The sequence below is a fragment of the Lissotriton vulgaris genome, chromosome 2_1 (assembly GCF_964263255.1).
Source record: "Lissotriton vulgaris chromosome 2_1, aLisVul1.2, whole genome shotgun sequence".
NCBI classification, from domain to species: domain Eukaryota; kingdom Metazoa; phylum Chordata; class Amphibia; order Caudata; family Salamandridae; genus Lissotriton; species Lissotriton vulgaris.
The window spans coordinates 1,425,022,994-1,425,045,033 of NC_141687.1; positions in this window are offsets into that span (position 1 = coordinate 1,425,022,994).

Here is a 22,040-nt window from a genome sequence, read left to right on the forward strand (position 1 = left end):
ACATCATATGGGAAAGCAGCCAAAAATCTAAACGCGTCCACGTGTCGTGGGGAGCAGAATAATGTATATACACCTTTTCTGTAGGGAATCTCATTCGCCATATATCTACCAGGCCAAGTGAGTCACATATGTCATCGAGCACTTTACGAGCATGCGGTTTGGTGGTGGGAGAAACAGTTGTACTATCGAGAGTAGGTTGTAAAAGTAGATTAAAATCCCCTCCTAAGCAAATGTAGTCAACGCCTAACTGGAGAAGTTGGGCATGTAGAGAGTCGCGAAAATATCTTGGTCCTCGACATTCCGGACATAAATACATATTAATGCAATGTGAAATCCCATGAGTTTCCCAGTCACCAACGTGAACCGCCCAGCTGGTTCAATATATGTTTTATAAAGCTGAAAGGGAAGATGTTTACGAATAAGTATCACAGTTCCCCTGGAATATGTGCTATAGGTAGAAAAATAGCTGTGCGCAACCCAACTCTGGGCAAACAGTGAAGGGGAACTGGTGGACAAATGCGTTTCCTGTAGGAAAGCAATGTCAGTCTTGTGACGCTGCATGTAGTGCAACACATGTTTCATGTATTGTTCAGGCCTCATGCATTCCAGGTAAGGAAATTAATATCTGAAAAAGTAGGATGTCTACCCGCCATGGTCACAAATGTACAGGATAGTCAGCAAACATTGAAGCAATAACATTAGCATTAGCATTTGGACCAACAATATGAGTTGTCGGTAACAGGAACAAATGATGGCATTAAATCGTAAAAGCTCCCACCCACCCATCCCCACCTTCTAGGGGAAACCCCACAGCCCCAAGATAGTCTGAATAGACATAGTGAATATTAGGAAACATCATAAACAAGTGCAACTGCAAAGGGGGAGAGGCAACGCCTCACCATATCCTCGGAATTATGAAACATGAATCTCAATGAGCATAAAAAAAACGATCTCCATACCTTAACATAGACATGAGTGGGATCAAAGGACCCAGCAGAGAGGACCCACTACACCCCATACTTATCGGCACCCAGCAATATCAAGGTCCATAAACTCATCAAGAACAGTTCCATGCTGGAGCCGGTGTTAGACAGCGAAGGCGAGCGCTCCGGTGAAGGTGACTTCCTGGATGGCCCAATATTCGCACGGGATCTGAGAAAGTCTTAGGCCTAAGCTGGGCTTTCAAAAATTCTGGCCTTGCCATCAACGTCTACCTTCAGACTAGCGGGTACAGCATACTGTACCCAGTAGCGGCCCGTGGAGGTAAACACCGGACAATGAATGAACGGAGGTAAGTAAACATTAAAATAAATAAAAAGTATTTCCCTGCACGTGCTGCAGCACAAAATGCAATGCAGTGCGCAACTAAATTTCAATTATTTATTTAAATGATTACTTACCTCCGTTCATTCATAGTCTGGTGTTTACTACATCCCCAAACTGCCTCTCCCCCGCCTCACTGCCCAACGGAAATCCTTCCACGGGCCGCTACTGACCGTACTGTAGGCCGGCCTTGTGTGATGAAGCCTTGACTTGCGTACATTTTCGTCGGGCTTCCTGGACCATTGCAGTTAAGTCTGAACAGAACAAGAGGGCAGAGCCCTGCCAGTCCTACTAGCCACGCTCACGTGCCAACCTCAAAGCAGTGTCCCTGTCCTCAAAGTTAAATAGCTGTGCCATGATGGGACGAGGTGGGAGACCAGGATTAGGCTGTGGGCCCAAGGTTATGTGCGCCCGCTCAATTTCAAAAGTAGGAAAAAAGGACTCTCGCCCAAATAAGTCCACCAAGAGGCCCTCAACAAAGCCATCCAAGCGGCCGGTGTTAGTAGACTCAGGCACACCCATGATGCAAATGTTATTATGCCTTCCCCTGGCTTCAGGGTCCTCATTCTTGTTGACAAAAGTTTTCAACAGACCCTCCATCCGCTCCTGATGCTGTGTAGCTTGAGCCGAGCCGTCCTCTAAGTCCGATATCCTACCCTATCCAACCTCCGCTCATGCCTAACCGATCCGGCACCCATTGTGTCCAGTGCGTAAAAGCGGGTGTAAGGGCGCGAAACCCCACCTTGAGTTCGGCCATGAGTGCCTCATTGCCTTTTTCCTGCTGTGTTGCAGATAGTGTCACACACAAGTGTTAGATCAATCTAGGGCCATTCATCACACCATTAGCATCGGTGAACTATACAAGTGTCAGAGCACACAGTCCAGATCTCCTGCATGGCCGGAGGAGCAGTTGCCCACCAAATACGTAGCAGGGTCCTAATTTTCGCAATCAACTGCCACGCATATAAAAGACACTTTCAAGTGCTCCACTCTGTAGGGTCATAGCCCGAACAGGACCGGGACTACGATGGGGGCCGGATCTGAGGGGCCACCACATTCTGTGCACAGTATCAATGTATCTGAGTAAATACAGGGAGTTGCAGTACCAGATATGGTCACAGGCAAGGAACAGCCACACAGCACCAGTGGACCCACCTCTAGCAATGTTTACAGCCACAGATGATCTAGGGCGTCACGTGCCTGCAGTCACCCTGGGAGCGCCCAGCACCTCACAAGTGCACTCCTCACCTCCAACCGGCCAGTAGGGTGCGAGCACACCCTATCAGCAAAAGTTATGCAGCACAATCCTGTCGTCCCTGGACCGGGCCAGGCGAATATCGCCGGCAGCTCGAGTATGGGGGCAGCACGGGCATTTAATTGGCTTGGGTCCCCCAGCAGCTCGGGGATCAGGAAACATGTACTGGCACTCAGTGAAGGTCGCTGGGTTGCTAGGGCCACTCGGTGCATGCAGGCTCACCACCACATTGTCCATGACAGAACGGAGTGTCTCGCAACGGCGGGAGTGTCTGGAACGCACTCCACTTCTCACAGGGCACATCCTATGGAGCCACAACAGCGATGGCGCCAATGTGCTACAAACCGCGCAGGCTCCACAACCTCAGCACGGCCCGGCTGCGAGCTGAAATCCAGGCTGTGGCTTAAAACAGGGCACAGGCCTTGGAGCGCACTGTGGTGAAGACCAGGTGTCCGGGCGTCAATTCGCCGACCGGAGGTATCAATCCGAGTCAGAAGGGCAGCGGGAGCGGCAACCAGCAAGGATCACACCACAAGCTATGCACCAGCATGGGGAAGGTCGCAGGTTCGGAGAAACGAGTCTACACAATCATCTTGGCCTGCGGTTAGGGCACGCCCCCCTAAAATGAAGACCTTTATGAAACTTTCTGTTCATTTGAGACTGTGTGTATCAATTACTATGTCTGTGTGTGTATGCATGCTTGTGTGCCTGTGTGTGTGTGCATGTGTGTATGGATACCTCAGTGTCTATAATGAGTGTGTGACAAAAAGAGAGAGAGAGAGAGAGAGAAAGAAACAGAGAGAGTGAGCGCCTAAATGTATGACCTTTCCATAACGAAACTCACATGCTGGCACTGTGGGTGTCTGTGTGCATGCATGTGTGTATGTGTGTGAATGTGTGTGTGTGTTTGGCTGTCTATATGTTCGCCTTTCTTTGGGCGGAGAAGGCTTGTGGGGAGGATTCCTTCCCAACTGAGATGGCAGGTACCAAAAATGTAATTAGGAAGAGCATAAGGCAGCAGCTAGTCTTCCTAGATTGGGAATAATATTTCCATACTGACAAAACATTAATTTCAAAGCCTGTAACAATGTCTACAACATCCTTACCACAATAAAGCCTTTTTTGCGCAATGCAGAACTTATGTCTGTGTGATTCTCTATTTAAAATTCTGTAAGGAGTCTGTTGAGAGACTACACATTTTAGTTTTTCAAAAGGTTGCTACTGTGTGGGGCTGTGCATTAATTTGTGTAGGTATGGGTGTCTGTGAGACAGAGGGAGAGAGAGAAATAAAGTGTGAAACCGTGCCTGTGTGAAACTCTATCCGTGCCCAGGTGAGACTCATTGACTTCGTATGACAATCTACTGATTTGAAAAATATAGAATTTGAGCGCATGTGTATATACATATAGGTAATTCTGTTACTTAATTATCTGCATCTAACTTTCTGTGTGTGTCTGCGTGAGATGTTGCTTGTGTGTTCTCTGTCTGAGCAAATTCTCTGCTTTTTGGAAACCCATCAAATATAACACTTTTCATGCTGGAGGCTCAGAGTGTGGGCATATGTGTTTTTGTGCTGTGTGAGAGAGCATTTGGAAAGGGGAGACCTCTCGGTCACCCCGAACATATGACTGGGTGCCCCGACCGCCCAGGAAACCTTTGCAGGCAGGGGGCGTGTCCCCGGCCGGTATGCCCAAAGTGGCGTGGTTGGAGCACGCCCCCGCCGCCTAAGAGGGTTGTCCTAACACCCGCCCGGAAGTCCGTGCACTTTCGGGCGGGAGGGGGATGCCGCCCCGCCTCCCCGCTGCAAGTTAAAAGGCACATGGGTCCAGGCAGGCGTCCTCTTGTTCCCGCGCTCTGAAGGCTGCACCACTCGTCGCTCGTGAGTCCTCAAGGGAACAAGCAGCAGTTTTTTGAACGTGGTAATCATTGTTTTTTCAGTTTCAGTCGTTGAGGCGTATCTGGGATCTGAGAAGCTGCTGGAAAACAGGCAGAGAGAAAAACAGAACGTCGGATATGCCTGGAAAGAAGAATGGGAAGAGCTCTGAGAGGGAACGGATGCTTCGCACACTGGTAAACCAAGTGTCGGCAATGACAGGAAATTTGGTAAAGTGGACCGATTTGGTCGCAGCTTAGCAGAGCTCCAGAAGAGAGTGGAAGCTCAGGCGGGGCCCTCAGGGAGACCTAAGAGGATTGTGGGGCCTGCTTTGCCAAACGTTACTCCAGGGGGGGACAAGGGGAAAAAGAAGAAAGAGAAAAGGGGTCCTAGCGAGGTCCCGGTCCCGATGGAAGTTCCGCTGGTTCCAGTAACCCCAGGGCCAGACCGGTGCCCGCACCGGATGGGGGATTGCCAATCCCTGTGATTATCACACCACTGGATCAGGAACAGGTACCCCCCGAACTGGCAATGCATCTAGCGGCGGTATTGCCTTGTTTGAAGAAGGGAGCGGGGGGATCCGCGGCAGCGGAAGATCCAGCTGAGGAGGCCAGGCAAATTATCGACCAGCTCAGGCAGGCAAGGGGCTCTGGGGCAGGGAACATGCCTTCCATTCCTCTGCAGGTGACGAATACGGCCGCTGTCGAGAACCAGAATAAGGCGACGGACACGACTGGAGGTACGACGGAAAATGGTAAGAGGTCGCTCCCAATAATGGGGGAGGGCGCTGTGCCTTCAAGGCAGGAATGCCTGGCACAATATGTTCCGATGGCCACGAAAGAGATGGTGTGGGCAAACAAATATATTAATATGTTTTCATTGTTGACGGACAATCGTGAATTAGAGTATGCCAAAACCCAGAAGGAATGGTTGCAGTCAAGTGAATGGAGGGCCAAAATGGCAGAATTCAGGGTGGAGGAGTCTATGATGAATTGGATCAGGGCCTTTTCTGTGTTTGTGGCAATTATGGGTGAGCGAACACCAGAATTGTTGGGAGACCTTGCTTGCTACCAAAGCAGGATCACGGGCTTCCATGAGAAATATGGGGGGGACGCATGGAAAGGGTACGATGTGTTGTTTAGAAAAGCGAAAGAGTTTAATGAATCGTTGACTTGGGATTGTTTGGACACTGTATCATGGCATGCGCAGTTCACGCCAGGCTCGGCAGCAGGAACAGGGTCGAGTGCGAATGGTTTCGGGGCTTTTCAGCAGAAACAACCGCAACCCTTTCGACCAGCCCACTGGGGAGAAACTCAGTCGAAATCGGGCGGGAATGGGAACAAGGCAGGGGTATGTTGGGGTTTTAACAAGGGAACGTGCAGTAGGCCGCAGGGAACATGCAGGTTCAGGCATGCCTGCGCAGGTTGTGGTAACACCTCCCACCCCGAAACTAGCTGCCGAGCCAGAGGCAATGTTACCGGGGGAAAAGCGGGTGCCAAGCAGGATTGACACTGTGGCTCGGATGACTAAGCAATCCCCCGTGGATATTTTGGCTATGACCCCCTGGCTGAGCAAATACCCTGATCATGTGTCCGCCGGGATCCTGCGGGATGGCTTCTCGTATGGCTTCAGGATCCCGGCGGGTGATTTTCGGGGGGCACCCTTATGCAGGAACCAACTGTCCGTTACGCACACCCGACTGTGGTCACTACAAATATTGCAAAAGAGGTTCGCTTGGGGCGGGTTGCAGGACCGTTTGGTGAAATACCAGCTGCCAATTTTGTGTGTTCTCCATTAGGGGTAGTTCCCAAGAAGGAGCCGGGCGAGTTCAGGCTCATACATAATCTGTCTGCGCCAAGGCGGGCTTCCGTGAACGAGGCAATCGATGCAGGCATTTGCAGTGTGAGGTATGCATCGTTCGATGATGCAGTGGTCATGTTGAATCGCCTAGGCCCCGGGGAACTGTTAGCAAAATCGGATATTGAATCCACATTTAGATTACTGCCGGTGCATCCCAATGATCAGCATTTGTTGGGTTTCGCATTCCAGGGAAGGTACTACATAGATATGTGCATGCCGATGGGTTGTTCAATTTCTTGTGCTTACTTTGAAATGTTGAGCTCATTCCTGGAGTGGGCATTCTCGAGGGCCTCAGGGCACCAACATGTGATGCATTATCTCGATGATTTCCTGTTTCTCGGCCCGGCGGGCTCTCTGGACTGTGTACGGGCATTGCAGGAATTTTGCGTGCTCATGCGGGGTTTCGGGGTTCCGTGGCGCCAGGTAAGACAGTGGGGCCAACTACCTCCCTGGAGTTTTTGGGTATTGAACTGGACTCCGTGGAGGGTTGCTTCCATCTGCCGGCGGAAAAAATCACCAAATTCAGGGCCTCCTTGCTGCAATGTCTTAGGAACAACAAGGTGACACTGCATCAACTGCAGCAAACAGTGGGACAGCTGAATTTTGTGCTGAGGGTTATACCGATGGCTCGCCCTTTCACACGATCCATTGCCCAGGCCATGGTTGGCCTCAAGGAAGGGCACCATCGCACGAGACTGTCGGCAGAGGTTCGCCAGGACATGCTCATTTGGCTGGCATCCCTGGCGGATTTCAATGGCCGGGTAGGCTGGAGCAAAGCCCCGGCCTCGTCAGCAGAGTTAGGTCTATGGACTGACTCTGCGGGCAGTGTGGGCTCTCTGGACTGTGTACGGGCATTGCAGGAATTTTGCGTGCTCATGCGGGGTTTCGGGGTTCCGTGGCGCCAGGTAAGACAGTGGGGCCAACTACCTCCCTGGAGTTTTTGGGTATTGAACTGGACTCCGTGGAGGGTTGCTTCCATCTGCCGGCGGAAAAAATCACCAAATTCAGGGCCTCCTTGCTGCAATGTCTTAGGAACAACAAGGTGACACTGCATCAACTGCAGCAAACAGTGGGACAGCTGAATTTTGTGCTGAGGGTTATACCGATGGCTCGCCCTTTCACACGATCCATTGCCCAGGCCATGGTTGGCCTCAAGGAAGGGCACCATCGCACGAGACTGTCGGCAGAGGTTCGCCAGGACATGCTCATTTGGCTGGCATTCCTGGCGGATTTCAATGGCCGGGTAGGCTGGAGCAAAGCCCCGGCCTCGTCAGCAGAGTTAGGTCTATGGACTGACTCTGCGGGCAGTGTGGGGTTTGGCGCGATCCTTGGTAACCGATGGTCGGCCCAGAAGTGGCCAGCATGGTGGGTGGCAAGTGGCCTGACGAGCAACATTGTTTTCCTAGAGTTATTCCCGATCTGGGTAGCGTTGTCGGCCTGGCCAGAAGAGTTCCGAAACCACTTGGTGATATTCTGGTCTGATAACATGATTGTGGTGGAGTGCATTAACCAGCAAGCAGCACGCTGCAAGCGGATATTGCGATTGTTGAAAGAAATTGTGTTGAAATGCTTGAAGTTAAATGTACAATTCAGGGCAAAACATGTGCCGGGAGTACTGAATAATGCAGCTGATGCGCTCTCTCGTTTCAAAATGCAGGCATTCAGGGATTGTTTACCCTCAGCGGAGCTAGTGGCAGCGCCATTTCCTGAAGCACTATGGCAAATCGGCGCTCCGGATTACAAAACCTTGTTTCAGCCAGTTTAGTGCCCAGGACAAGGAAAGCTTATGAAGGGGTGTTCCGCTCGTACTGCGCCTTTTTGGGCCCTGAATGGGAGCATAGATGGGGTCAGGAGGGGTCCTTTACCCAATTTTTAGTGGCACTTCATGAGGAGGCCGGTCGGCGGCAACCGCCAGTCGGTATAAGGCCAACATATCGTTTATGGCTCAGCTCCAAGGGATCAGGGACCCAACGGACTCCTTTATAGTCAGAAAGGCGCTGCGCGGCTGGCGGCGCCTAGAGGGGTAAAAAGGATACCAGGCATCCGATAGGATTTGACAGGTTGATCGCCTTGCTGGCTAAACTAGAGGAGACATGCTCCTCACCTAGTGAGGTTGTCCTATTCCGGGCAGCATTTGCACTGGCATTCTATGGGGCCCTGCGGGTAGGCGAACTAGTGGCTGCCAATAAAAGGGATACAGAGGGAGGTCTGCACAGGGACCACACGCAAGTGAGGGGGGATTCCCTGCTGATCACGATTGCCAGGTCAAAGACAGACCAGGAGGCCCAGGGGAGTAGCATTGTGTTGCAGCGCGCTCCGGGTAGTCCCTGTTGTCCAGTGATGCATGTTGAAGCCTACCTAAAACAAAGGGTGATGACGTGGGGGGGCCTTGCTGCGGCATGCTGAAGGCACCCCGTTAACAAAGTTTCAGTTCAAAAGGGTGCTGGCGATCACGATTGCAGCTGCGGGCTTGAACCCGAGTGATTTTGGAACTCATTCATTCAGGATAGGGGCCGCTACAGAAGCGACGGCCGGGGGTCTGCAGGCAGACAATGTTAAACAGATGGGGCGATGGTCTTCAGACTGTTTCAAATGTTACGTGCGGTTGCACATGTTGTAATTTATTTGAGAAGTGCACTCACGCTTGTTGTCTTTTGTTTGGATTACAGTTTCACGAGCCTGTGACGCAGGGCGGAAATTGGGAAATTGGGACTGGCCCAGTATCAGCTAACCACCACTTCAGGAGCGAGGAATGGAAGACGAGTGGTCTGGGTCGTGGGCCACTCATACGTGAGACGGGCCGCGGACATATTCAGGGCAGGTGATGCGATTCACACATCTGAGGTATATGGTTTCAGGGTGACCTTCCATGGGAAGGGCGGTTTGTGTGTTGACCGACTGCAAAGATTTGTAGAAGAATTGTTAGGGCGGCACAGGTCACCGCCATCAGTAGTCATAGTGCACATTGGGGACAAGGACTTGGTGAGGTTGGGCAGATGGGCTTTAATCGAACACATACTTTCAGCAGTTAGTTGGTTGGTTGGTTAGCAAAGACACTCCCGGGGTGCACAATAGCTTGGTCACACGTGATTCCGAGGAGGGTATGGAGGGGTGGGTTGTCCACGACAACGTTGAACCATTCGGTAAAGAGGGTCAACAATAAAATGGAGAAATTGTTTCGATCTAACCACCTTCAAAGTATACTTCACGGGTCCATCTGGGGGGACCACTGTTTTTCAGATGATGGGGTACACCTGTCCAGGGTGGGGAATGACATATTGATAGGAGACATGATAGCTTGGCTAGTGGGATTGAGGAGACATGATCTATAGGAGTTGTGGGGGGGCCAGATAGTCGGTCAACTATCTGGCCTGTGGCGCTAAGGTCATGATCGGTGAGCAGTGATTTCAAGGTCCCTAGTGGGGGCGCCACCCATTATGGATGGGAGCGCCCGGGGGGAGGCGGCCATTGGCCCCTCCCACGGGGGGCAGCACCCATTATGGATGGGATCGCCCATGGGGAGACAGCCATAGGCCCATCCCAGGGGGAGACGGCTATATGCCCCTCCCACGAATTTCCCGGGGGCTGGATATCCACTGCCGCGGAAGAGAGTGGGGGGAAAGGGGGGGTGTCTACGCTGTCCTTCTTACAGTTACCCCGCACGGGAACTCGGACGTCCTTAAGATGGCGCCGAGTGGAAGGGGGCCCCCATGACAAGGGAAGTTACGGTTGGCTACGAGGGTAAAGCCCTCTGCGCATGCGCCACTCACACGTGAGGGAGGAAATTTGGTGATAGGGGTCTGACACCGGATAAGACCTTGCCGTTGGCCCCTAACGATAGGATGTACAAAATTCGTATGCAATGCATGATGTCATGATGTTAGACTCGGTTAGGAAAATCTTTTTGTATTAGAGATTTGTTAAGGTTAGCCTGGATACCTGTCTTCATCAAGTGTTATGAAAGTTGAATTTTGTACATGATAAATGAAACGTTTTTAATTTAAAGTTTTACATTTTGTTTCATATTTTAATAAATACGGCCGGGGGGTCGCGAGGCCCCCTGCCTTCCAAAAGTTCAAAATGTGTCTGTCTCCTGCCATTGGGATTGGTGGTGGAAGGGGTGGAGGGCATCCCGGACCATATGCAGGCGTGTTAGTTTGTCTATGAAACCCTTTTCTGGGGTGAGATTCTGGCTATGTGACACTTCCTGTCTGTGAAAGTAAATGTGCCTGCGTCAGATACTTACTGTGTGAGATTGTCTGCCTGAGAAATTCTATGTATTAGTGCAACTCTTTATATGTGTGACTGTTTCTCACTAATTACACTATCCATTGAAACTAGTTGTATATTCAACCTGACTAAGTCTCCAAAAAACATTCTGGAACTCCTGACAATTCAGCCCAAGAGCATTTTCATGAGGTCTCTGCTTTCTTCGGAGCATTGATTCCCTTTTTCTCAAAACTCCTTCCTTCGGAAATTATAGGACATTGAAGTAATTCTTGTATTTGTTGAACGTAAATATGAAAATCTGGTCCATGACCTATTTGAATTAATTATAATCTCCTTTAAAATCGGCAAAAGATGCGGACGAGTCTGCTGTTCCAAAGCCAAACCACATTGTGACTTGACTACAGGTTACAGTTTTTCATTAACTGTCCCATCTGTAAGGATCACTCGATAGAAATACAGTAAGCATATTTTATTCAGTTAACTTAATTAAATTTAATGTACAAATTGTAAATATATATTGTACACTATGATGTTATGAGGCAATATTGTGTTATTTAATATTTTTCTTATATCTTTATACATTTTTGGACCTGACTGTATAATCTTTATAACTCGCATTTCGTGGCAGTTCTCACCTAACGTGGAATTCTAATAGTGATCTGTTAACAACCTGGCCTGGTCCCTGCTTTTTAAAAGAGCAAAATAAATGTAGAAATTTCATGTGATGCATTAGAAATGTAGTTTGAAAATCATTGATGCGAATTACATATTTCTTTAAACTCTGTGTTTACACTTATAAATTATTTACACTGTTTTCTCTATTGACAAATACACTATTTACTCAGATCTATTTGTCTGTGTTTCTGCCAAATCCCTTCTGTTGCCCCATCTCAGTAGAAACGAAAAATAATCTCAGGATCCAGATACGTGTTAATAGAATGTACATCCAACAATAATATTTCAAGAGTAAGCAACATGCAACCTGGCCTCTGGCCGCATTCATGTTCACAGTGTAGAAAACGTGATTTCAGCATGAGCACTTTGGAGATAATTTGCTCGCCAACAAAAGCATTACTTGAAAACCAAGCTTTGCTAGAGGTCAAAACCACTAACGCCAAAAACCAGAGTTTCCAAGGGACTCTTTAATCTTCAAGCATATGGCCACTTTATGTTGTTATATTATTCCACTCAAGGGCATTAATTTGCAAAGCCCTAGAAGCTCACTTAGATGAGAAAAAATGTTGCTCTTTTTTAGGCTAGCAAAAGCAGAAATGTTCAGTTTATTGTCTGAGATGCTTTCATGCAGGAGCAATACAATTGGATATCAGTAATAATGTCACTTATATGAATTGCTCTTCTTTTCATGTCAGCAGCCAACAAATTGATTTCAAATATAGCAGTTCGCTATTATTTTTGGGGCAGAAAAGCTATTTTCATGTCACTCTGTTATGTGACTGGAACAAGATACATTTTATAAATCCTTGCATGCAACATTTTGGGTCAAATTCTGGAGAAATGTAATGGTTCGGGGTCAGATGTTCAGGATTGCTCCATAGGGCTTGCCCGCTGTTGATATGAACTTGGAAATAATTATAATTGTAAAATATAAAAGGGAACGGAAGTTTTAACATGTATGGACGGCTGCCGAAAATGATCACACACTGCTTTGTCTGTTTGAAGTACATACAGAGATCAAAGTACATATATGCGTTTTATTTGTCAGTCCATATCCTCATAGTTACTTTTACATTCAGTAAAAATTATATTTCATTGTGAGGAGCGGAATGTCCTGCTTTTCATTGTGTGACGACATAAGAGAATTTTTTTTAAAAGAATGCAATATTTTGCAGGAGAACATTAAATTATAAATATTTGGCTAAAAGGGTGATTATATAGGGAGGTTTAGCACTAGGGATTACTCATGAACTGTTTATAACCGTAATGTGAAGTTAGAGGAATACAATATTTTTTTAGTATAGTTGAGCAATGCATTTTATTCTACTAGAGCTAAAAAAGCATTAGTAGTACACCATAACGAAGGCTGGTATAATAAGGTCCTAGATAGTTTGACATTAAAGTAATCTACATTTGAAAGTACAAATCGATTACGAAGTCCTCTCAGTCTAAAGTGACGTCACCGTGCTTACTCAAGATCGGACAATATAAAGCTGACATGACGACTTGTTGGATCTAGGGTGCCATGAGTGAAAACACTTCTTACCAGGTTTAATTTTATTTGTAAGATAACATGCCTTATTCCGGCAAGGCATACACATAACTAAAACAAACAAACAAACACATTTGCGCATTGAGTTTACATGCCATTCAACGCCACAAAAACTGTTTAGAAGAAAATTATTATAGCAAACATTTGCAATGTCAATACGTCTAATTGTGTGGAAGCAACTAACTGTAGAATAATATTAGTAAAAGTTAAACGGCAAGTGGCAGTTGCATTGTTAAACCAAACCTGAACATCCAAGGTGTATATTCACAAGAACGTGTGCTAAACATCACCAAAAAATGCTAACGCACCTTTACACATCGCAGCCTATCGCAGAAAAATAACCCAGTGTCAACATGGAATTCACAACAAGGCGGAAGCATGCAATAGTCTGCCTAAACCGGGGCAAATGTCCGCGATACAACCACCTCGATGGAGATAAAAACATATACCACAACACAAAAAAACATGCGAAGAGCCCATTCGCGATGAGGAAAGCAGGGAGAAGCACCGCCAGGCCTGCGACACACACGGCAGATGGGAATAAGCACAACAAAAGATTAAAAAAAAGAGACAATCCAAACAGAAAACAACAGCCAAGCCCAATGGAGGCACCTGAGCCAGCACACAAGGCCCATTGGCAACAAAACATTGTACATGGGAGGCCATCTCGGACAAGGTAAATGCAGCCTGAGAGCGGAGGTAGACAATGGAAGAAAACCAGAACATCCGGAATGATGCAAAACGCATAAACAATCAGAAACACACCGACAACAAGAAGGCAGCAATGCACACTGGAGGTGGGAGTCCAGCGCCACACCAGGAGCTGCATGACATGGTGTCAACCACATCAGTCTGGAGACGGTGGTAGGACTCAGGGACTGGAAACTGCCCAAATCAGACAGAACAGCAACAGGGAGAAGAACCAGCAGGGACCTGGGGGAGATGGGCACAATGGCACACATACACAATTCAGCTCAGCTTCACTGCAGACAAACCATGCCCAAGAGGAACAACACCAACCAAGAGAGCAAGTCACACAATCCGGCAATATCACACCACAGAACAAGCACAGAAGTGAAAACTACACTGCCTGAAGGGGAGAAGGCTGAGCAAAATCAGAGCTGAAGGGACAGCTCACACACAATGCAGCACATGCACATTAGAAGGAGAGCACCACAACCTCAAACACAATGTGGCAAAAACACCAACATTTACACAACCGAACATAGGACACAAATGCACCCGCTTGATGCCTGTTAACGGCCACATGCATCTGGCTAAGCACGACTCAGGGACATGACAATGCACAAGTACAAACCCACAGTCCTGATGGGGTAGCAATGCACTTATGGCAGAGAGCCAGAGGGTCCGTGACACACATATTGGCATTTAAATCAAGACACATCACTGTTGAAGACAAATGAAAGTGCGGAAACTTTATCAACCAGTGCGTGTCAGTACAGCCAAGAGAAGTACCATGATATGCCGACCAATGCAGCAGCATGTCTGAATGAGGAACCTAGGAAAGCACCCATGTCCACCTCGGGGAGTCCATCACCAACACAAGTTCATGCCAACCCACGTCGCTTGTCCGCACATGGATCATGATTACAGGCAAAAGCACCCATGCCCACTGTCATCTTGGGACATGTGACCAGATTCCCAACATGCAACCGGGCGTCAGGACACTTGCAATGGGTCACATCCAGTTGTGGCTGTGAGTACCTTGTCACTTGTCCATGAATGCGTCTACAGCTGCGTAAGCCAACATCTCCAATGAGCGCTCGTCTACCACATCTGACATGTCGTCGACGTAATCCATCAGCTGACCCGGACAGATGTGCTGAGTTTAACCATGTGCCCCAATGTGCACCAAAGCCCAGTTGGTTAGTGGCACAATGTGCTCACTGCACATGAGGACTTGTGAAATCTCCCAGGTCCAGTGTCCAGCCTGCATACCAAACATCCATGCATGCCATAAACGGCCATCAAGGTGACACTCCTCGTTATGGGCCAACAGGGGGCGCACACACACGTGGTAACCCAGGTCAGCTACTGTTACATTGGAGAGGTAGACATCAATGGACCACTCGAAGGTGCACAAGCGACAATGCAACATAGGCTGACCGCAGGTGACGTCCGCAAGGCGGAGGCTCAGCCGGTAACTGATACACAAGATGGCCAATGGCAGTGCCCCCAGTACATGCAGCAGACGTGCACGGTAGAGGTCCACATGACTGGATGCAGGCATGTGTTTGGAATGATCTGCCATGTCATCAGTGGCTCTGCTAGAAGCGGCATTGGCTTGCCTAGCGCCAGTCCTGTGGATGAAATGGCACAGCCTGGTGCAATGAGCAGTGTCTGTGTGCAATGGATGGAGGCCTTGGGTGGGGTGGGAGTATGTGTGAAGGCCATTTCATGCATGCCAACTACGACCAAAGACTACTTCATGTGTGATGTGTACATGTTGGTCTCACTTCGGGCAGTGCATAGTGTGGGAGTCACAAGCAAATGCCATTGTATCTGTCAGGGGGTGCTGGCCACATGCCAGTTTCTGCTGGGAGCTGCAGATGTGGCACTGCCTGATAGTTCACACAAAGGACCTTTCATCCATACAGTCACTTCGCCATCGGCATGCATACAGAAGATGCACAGGGCCTGGCGTGGGTGTGGTGGGATGTCTGCGACCCTGGGAACACTGTGATCCTGACCTTTGCAGGTGGGGGGCCACGTGAGTGTAGGACAATAGACCGGACAGGGCGGACACAGGTGTACAGCCCATGGCTGGCTGGGATCGCGCTGCAAATGAGGCCAAGCAAATGACTCATGCATCTGCAGGGCTGATACACAAGGCACTTGGCATGCATGTGACAAGACCCCGTGCGGTCTTGCGCTCCTACATGTCCCCGTACGTGCGGACTCGCCCTCCTGGTGCACGCTACATTGCAACATCGACTACTGTAGCCCTGGTGGTGACTACACCCCAACACAGAGCCACACTTACCGCACTTCCTGCCCAAGGCCAAGTCCGAGCCACGCCCTGCTCCCCCTACCAATTCTGTACACCCCTGCGCTGACCTGAAGTACGCCGGACAAGCACATGCCGCTTATGCCTGCAGGGGGTGCGTGTGAAGCTACATGTCCAGGGTCACTGCCAACACGGAGGTGACATGGTAATGTCCGCTGAAGACAGCACACTGTGATGTTGTAGGGCCTGTGTCGATCATGCTGACACAACGACCACATGGACACACTTGCTCAGATGGTGTGAATGGCTACGTGCATGTGTGCACGGTCACATTTATTAGCAGGCACACATACTGAGTGACACCTGTGTTGGATGTGTGTGGGGTTTGTGCACACCAGCCAGCAAGGGCGGCCTGGTGGAGTCAGAAATCGATAGCAGTGTACATGGTAAAGGACACAACCATTCAACAATAAAGGCCCCATGCCTTCTGCTGCACAGAGTTAGCGGCCCCGGATGCACAGTGGCCTGCACGGGCCTACCACCACGGGACTCTGAATTGCAGGGCACTGGGGCAGAGTCACGAGTGCAGAGCAGGTTCTCGTAGATGTAAAAGCAGCTTGTCACGGAGTGTCTCGGTGGACATTGGAAGGAATACCCCCAAGGCATGATGCAGAGTGAAGGACCACGCTGAAACAGTCACTATGGTGGAGATGAATGGAACCAACACATGTCAGGCACCAAGTCCGGTCCAGCATGGGGAAGATGCAGGAAACCACCAGGCCATGTACTCAGATGCCACCAAGGTACAACCAGAAAGTGCCCTAGACTCATTGCGCACAGAGTTAGTGGCACCAGTGCTGTTGGGGATGCCGCCTGTGAAGAGGCGTGTCCAATGGTGTGGACTCCTCCACATCTTACACAAGACACAGTTCTACATGTGTGACCTACTGGACCACAGTGTAGGCCTGTGGCAGCGGTCAGCACAGGGGCACAGACACATGGTGTTGATGAGCCCAAGACCACCGTCACAGAGGTCATCCAATATATCAGAAGAAGGGGTCCCGGGTGTGACCAGCACAGAGTCAGTGGCCCCGGATGCACTGCGGCCAGAACAGGCACACCACCACTGGATGCGGACTTATGGTGAACAGGGATGATGGCACCATGTTATTCGTTGTAAGTGTTCGAACACCTCCTTGACTCTAATCTGGATTTTGTCCGGCTGGAGCCACATCTTCCCCTTACTCCTCTCTGTGCATTCACTGGTGGGGGCTCTGCCATTGATGAGTCGCAACTAGTGCTGGATGTGGGGCCAACAGGTCCGCAAGGTAGGCCTGGACCCTCATCCACGTGTGGCCGGCAGGTGTTGAACAGGGTTAGGCTTGGAAGTTCGGACTGGACTGTTCCCATGAGGCACAGGGTCAAGACTGATTTGCATATGGCCAGGTCTAGACTGGGGTGGCATGGTGAGCAAAAGAATGATGGATTTAACCCAGATCTCTTGACTGGGGGTAAATGTTTTGATTTGTTCTGCATTCCATCCATCAATTGTGTGTCTTTTGCTTTCTCGCCCTAAGTGCACCAGGTATGCCCAGTCGTGGGTCCTGGGCTCACTGTTCCACTGGAATTAAGCTATCCTGGCTGAAGAGGGATGAAACTCCAAAACCGGTCTTAGGATGCTTGTTTCCGGTCCAGGGAGGACCTGGCTTGGCAGTTCGGGCTGGACTGTTCCCATGAGGCAGAGGGTCAAGACTGATATAGCAAATTCTAAACTGGGGTGGCATGGTGAGCAAAGAATGATGGATTTCACCCAGATCTCTTGACTAGGGGTGAATGTTTTGATTTGTTCTGCATTCCGTCCATCAATTGTGTGTCATTTGCTTTCTCGAACAGGGTTAGTGGCACCTTGAGTGGCCAGCCTGCCATATGAAATTATGCCTCACGGATCGAAGTGGGTCTGGTGCTGTGGCTGCTGCCACTGACTTGGAGTCAGGACACAGTTCCACATGTGGGACCTACTGGGCCGCAGCAGAGGTCTCAGGACTGGTGCTTGGAGCTTTCACCAGCACGTGATGGGCACTATTTGACACACGCAGGTGTAGGCAGGTGAGCAGAACCTCGTTGGTGTGCTGGGGCAGGCATGGCTGGTCTGGGGACAAGCACCCGGGGTGCAGCAGGCGCTCAGGGACGCAGGCACCGCTGCGCTCGGCGCAAGACTCGTGGCGGGCTGAGATGCATCGCCCTGGCTGATGCGTGGTCCATTCCGAATGAGAATCAAGTCCAGTGCGAGGGCTTTTTGTTCACACCCCTATGCAGGCCTGGCATACGCAGGTCCAACGTGCATGCAGGGAGGAACGAAACGTGCAACATTTCCACATTCTTCCCCACAGCCTGTGGGGACATGGTAGTGTCCACTGGCCCCACACTCCATGCACCAGCAGTTGATCTCCACAGGGCTATTTCCATGGTTTGCACTCTGTGGTCTGTCCGGCACCTCCTCGCCACACCTGGCATTGGGTAGATTCACATTCCTTAGTCACTTGCTGCTCTTGCACATGCCTGCTCCATGACCCTCCTCACATCCTGCTATTGTGTGTCTGTGGTGCTATGCCGGGGCTGGGTTGTGGGCATGGCAAGGCCGAATTCACAATGGAGTTGTCTTGTCATGTCTAATTCAGCTGAAGTAGTTTTGACTCCACAATGTAGGTCCTGTCTAAAGGGGCAAGTCTAGTAAGTATAGGCATATCGGACATCTGGGAAGTCCAATGCAATTTAGAGTATTGTGAGATGTGACCAAACACCTTGACGGAGGCGCCACTGGGGTTTGATACCCTCCCTGATGGTTATTCAATTGAACTACAGTCTTTTATTTCTTAACATCCAGGATTTGATGATTCATTCAATTGGGTACATACCTGTATTAGTTGCTAGTTGCCATTTTTAACTGGAGGTGGTGGAGAACTTTTATACACCTGGGTGACATAAGTGATCGAGAGAGCTGATTTGATGTGAGTTCCATCTCGACTGGGTTTGAAGAATTGCGCAGCCCATTCATTCCCTGGGTTATATCCATGAGGGCACAATAAGCAGGGAAGTGCTACGACACCACAGCTCATTGTTCTGATTTCGCACACTGGGGTCGGACATATACCCTCGCATACATGTGGAACTAGCGAGAATTAAGACCTTTGCTATTTCCATTTCCAAAGGGTTCTTAGGCAATCAACGCCCCTTTCCCACATGACGGTGGCATTTTTGTGATGGTTTCGTGTGATGGGAGACATTGCGCGCATGTTTTACAGAGGTTTCTAATTCCACATCATACTGAGACACTACGCGTGTTAAGCCTTGACGTCACCACGCTAGTCACGTGATGTACGTCTGACGCAATAGGTCAGGCTTCATTCTTTGTCAAAAGATCGGCGGGACGCGGCGTTCATTACATTTGCGGTGTTCCGTTACACACAGACTGATGGGACAGGGCAGGCCCAGAGAACGGTAAGACTTTCTGACAATGGGTGTTTTCACGGTACCGTTTTGGATGCATTTACTTGCCCCCTCGGCCGGCAGGCATATCGCGTCTTTGAAGGGAACCTTCTGTCTTTAAGGGGCAGTAGTCTCACGCATTCATTTTATTTTAGATTGTGTTCTTAGGGAGACCCTCCTGGCGGACACCTGGTTGGGCTCGTGAAATTCAAGAACTCGGTGAGTCTCCCATTTACATGAGTATAACCAGCCTCATTAGGGGCTATTAGGAACTCGCATTTTTTGAGAGGGTGTTGTAGGTTTAACGAGGTGTGGGGCTCACTGAGGCACTTAGAATGGGCATGGGAGCACGCAGCTTGGTGCTTATTCTTTTTAATCAAAGCAGACAACATTCACCATTTGTGAGCGTAAGACAATTGCTACATAATTCATAGTGGGTTGAGTTCCTATCTTGGATATGAGCATAGTAGATACAACCACGGCTAGACGAGCTAATTTTTAAACACATTACAAAGAATACTGTTAATGGAGATGGTACTTGAAACAGAGGGCTGGGAGAGTGAGTGATTAAACTAAAATGTTGGTTTCCATCATTCTCTATCTCCTCAGTAAAAGTTTTCCCACACTATTGGGAGCAGTCTCCACATTTGAATGAGAAGGTCTTGGAAGAGTACGGATACGCCTAACCTACTCTCCTCCGAGGGGCCTTTTACTGGGTCACAGAAAGGCCCACTGTGATACTGATTGCGACAGTCCTGACGAAGACCGAAGTGACCTTTAAAGGCGCAATTCCAGCGGTCGAAACATGTTGACCTCAGCAGTGGTAGGAGGGAAGTCTTGAGGAACCTCAATTTCTCAACAAGACATTTCCTATCCTCTTCTTATTTTTAATCCTGGTATGGGTACCTAGTTGTGTTTAATAAAGTAATTCTTTTCATTGGCACCCTAAACCAGTTTTAATCACTTTCCCATACTGCACTAGTTTGTCGCACTATCAGTTCTAGACACTGGGAGTTTTGCACTGATTTTCACCTCATTTGTGTTACTCGTATGTGGTGTTATTATGTGGTTGTATGTCTTGTAGTGTGGAATTTATTATTTTTCCCCCTCCCTAATGCTCCGCCCTGGATGTGGCTAAACCAGGGCGTTTGTAGCAGGCCCTATGATGAATTATGTCACATACTTCGGTATGTGAGTGAGGGCAGTTTTTCAAAACTGAGAAATTTTTCTTGGTTTTGTCTTTTGTGTACTCTATATACCCCTTTAGTGTGAACATTTGTTTCGGCTTGGGGACCTGGGGTATTTGGAGTTTAAATAGGAACGGTCCTCTCCCCTCCTTCGTGTCAAGTATGTCTCGTCGGTTGTCAATGTATGCTAGGTCTGCTCAATATTAAGGATGTCGGTTGAGTGTCATGGTGGATGTAGTTATGTTGCGTTTCCATTGGCAGTGTTGTGAGTTGCATGACTGTGGGCGGCAGGTGCATTTCAGGTGGGCCCGCTGTCTTTGTGTACGCTGCCTCTGTGATGTTGCGGGGGGTGCAGGATGGGTCCTGGGAGTGGTGGCGGGTCCCAACCTTCCCTTCGCCAAATATTGGGATTAGCTCCAATACTTGGTCACCACAAATGCGGCACATGCCTCTGTTGTGAAACCACGATACAGGGTAGTGTTTTTCAGCACAAGGGTATCTCATGGAAGCACGAGGTATTTAGCAACTGTAAATCTAAATTTGTAGTTTATGGTATCACATGCCCGTGCGACCGCTTGTACATTGGTAAAACCGAGCAAGAAGTGCGTCAACGCATATCGCAACATAAGTCTAGACTTAAAAGAAACATTGAGAATGCTCCGTTGGTAAACCACTGGACCAGGATGCAACATGGACTCAATGAGTTCAAATGGACAGTCATCTCGAAGATAGAAAAAGATCCACGGGGCGGCGATTTGTGCCTCAAACTATCCAAACGGGAGGCACTGTTGATTGTCAAATTTGACACAGGTGTGTCAGGTTTGAATGAACTGTCGGAAATTTTTAAATTATGATCTATGTAAATGGAAGAGCCATACTCAACTCTCTATAGGAATAAGTGACCTCGTGCACATGTTATACATGGTCATCTCTCAAGTTACCTATTCTGCGTCCTCCTTCCCTAAGGGAAGTTTAGGCTGGCCCAAACGATGGACTATATATGCCATTTGAGCTCAGTGCCTTGGCCAAATAGAACCTTGTAAGTGGAATCCTTTGGGATTCTTCAGTATTCCCATTCTTTGTGTTTTATTTTAGGATTCCCCACACTACGATGTCGATTACTATAACCCTCCCCCCACTCCTCCCCTTCCACACCCACCCAAACAGTTTGCATATGTGGAACCGCCTCTGAATATGAGGCAGCAGCGCACTCTCTCCTTTATAAAGGAGACCCGCGCCTGGCTTGTCAACGCGCCTGCGCGAGAGACTAGCGCGAAGTTAGACGCCGACAGATTCCAGTGAGACTTCGTTGGATTTAATCCTATCGGTAAGAACCGCTGCCCGGCAACTCTGGCTCTCGATCCCCCCAGTTTTTTTTGGGTGTACTAAATACAGGCCCCTTGAATATGTTTTGTATCTTTTGACGGTTTCTTCAAATTTACCACATTTCTTTTTTCCGCAGTACACGCTAACCAAGCGGGTATGTGCTGACGCTGCCCCCTTTACTACGCTATGGAGACAAGCGATGTTCCACCGTTTTTGAAGGTGATGCTAATATGAGATCTACTTAATCCCCTTTACACCTCCCTGAGTTCGCACGCCAAACATTTTCATACTAAGCTCTGCAACTT